Raw genomic sequence first — 2,291 nt, forward strand, 5'->3', positions numbered from 1 at the left:
CATTATAATGTGACCTGCTGAGTGATACTATAAAGTAAATACAAGAGTGACTGAAAGCCCAGTAAGGCCCCCAGCCTAGTCTCAAGGAATCAAAAGATTTCCTGGAAGAAGTGGTGCTTCCTGGGTGGAGGAAGCTGGTGGATGGCTGGGGATGGGGCTAGGAAGGAAGGCGGAGATAAGTGAGCTAAGTGTGCAGAGGCCTACAGGAGAAGACTCGGTGGGGTGATGATCCATGAGTCTGAAGATGCAAGGACCCGGCCAGCACTATTTTAAAGGAAGCTGATTTTGTTGGAAGGGGCAGCACCTGTTTCAGCTGTCTACTGCTGTGTAACAAACAGTGCCAAATCTTAGTGACTCGAAACAACGGCACGCATTTACCGGCTCATGATTCTGAGATTTGGACCGGGCTTGACAGGGATGGATCTCCTTTGCTGCCTGTGATGCAGGCCAGAGTGGGGTTGCCCAGACTGACCGCGATTGGAGAATCAGAGATCGCTAGGGCTAGAATATTCACAGGGCCTCAGGCACGTATCTGATGCTGCAATATGTGGGGACTGACTGGTCCTCTGCCTCTTCGTCTAGTCTCTCATCATCTGGTAATCTGGCCCAAACTTCTGTCCGTGGCAGGTGACTCCAAAGGAAGGAAAACAAGCTGGGCCCTTTACCCCTGGGCTTAGAAATCCCAGAATATCACTTCTACCACTTAGCACATTCTGTTGGTTAAGATTGGAAGGCCCAGAGTCAAGAGAGGGGAAAGTAGATTCTAGCACTTTGTGGGAAGAGTGCACATCCAAGGATTAGAATAACTGCTGGCAGCCTCCTTTGCAGACAGTCCACCACGGGGCAGAACCACATTGGTCCAGTGGGAAGACCAGTCTCTGTTCACTGTGGGAAATGGCCCAGAGCTAGGCAGGAACGACTACGGCAGGAAGCCCGGTTTGGAGGGTGACACAGAGAAATGGGTGAGAACTGAAGACCTAGGCTAATGGTAAAGATGGAGAGAAGTGAAGAGGGCTTTATGGTGGTAGAATCAGGTCAATGGCAATTGGGACCAAGAGAAGAATGAAGAGAGGAGTCAAGACTAACACCAGAGGGGCGCCTGGGTGATGCAGTCAGTTAAGCATCCTCCTCTTGATTTTGGCTCAGTTCATGATCTCAGGGTCATGAGATTAAGTCCTGCTTTGGGCTCCCCGGTCAGTGCAGAGTTGACTTGAGATTCTGTCCTTCCCACCATGAGCACACACACTCTCTCTCTCTCTCTCTCTCAAAATAAATAAATAAATCAAAAAAAAAAAAAAAAAAAAGAAAAAAGAAAAGAACACCACGGTGGTTCCTTCCTGATCTCAGAGCAGCTAGCTCCTCCTACTCCCATCAAAACCCAGCTTAAGAACATCTTTCTGGTTCCTAGATGAAGTCTATCTTTCAGCAGAAAGAGCTCTATTCCTGCTAAGGAAAGCGCTCAGGTAGGATTATTTTGACTTCAAGAAATCAAAGTAAAATTTATTGGGTTTAAAGAGGCCAGTCAGGGATACTCTGCCTTGTGAGAGTCTATGAGGCAGCGTGGCTGGTAGCTTGAAAGAGTTTATCAGGAGACAGGTAGGTCAGCTGGTCCCACTCCAGCTGGCTCTGCCCAAACCCCTCCCCCACCCCGTGGAGTGAGAGCCAGGGTCAGTCAGGCAGTTCTGTCCTGCCTTGACCCCACACCTTGGGACTTTCTCCACTTCAGCCATCAGGCGAGTCAGGCTGACCTATTTTCTCTCTGACAGGTAGCGTCAGCCACCAGCTGGAGTAGGATTCTAAAATACTTGAGGTAGGTGAATGTCTAGGAGGCTGCGGAAAGCTTCCTGTCCCCAGAGAGAGTGAAAATCTGTGTCTGTTTTGAAAGCTTTTTCTTGAGGATGCTGAGCCAGGATGGTCCTGGATGAGAGACCCGTGATTCTAGTCAAACAGGTCCATCAGGAAGCCCTGATTCTTGGAGTAAGGACTTCTTCAGAAAAACAAGAGTCTAGCCAATCAAGTGAGGTTCCCAAGCGGAATGAACATTTACCTGCGGCCAGAGATGACAAGAATGAAACCATCTTTCTTGGAGCACCTCCTCGCCCTGGCTCTTGGCGCTTAAAATCTGGAGCAACTCAGTTGTCTATTGATTCCTTAGCCTCTTGGGTAGTTTTAAGTTATAAAAATAAATGCACCTAGATCTTGTGCAAGATACAAAACTGGGCTCTTTTTTTTTCTCCCCCCTTTAGGCACTGAAACTAAGTTTTAAGGGAAGAAGGAACAACTACAGAAAC

This window comes from Mustela lutreola, chromosome 6 (genome assembly GCF_030435805.1).
Source record: "Mustela lutreola isolate mMusLut2 chromosome 6, mMusLut2.pri, whole genome shotgun sequence".
NCBI lineage: Eukaryota > Metazoa > Chordata > Mammalia > Carnivora > Mustelidae > Mustela > Mustela lutreola.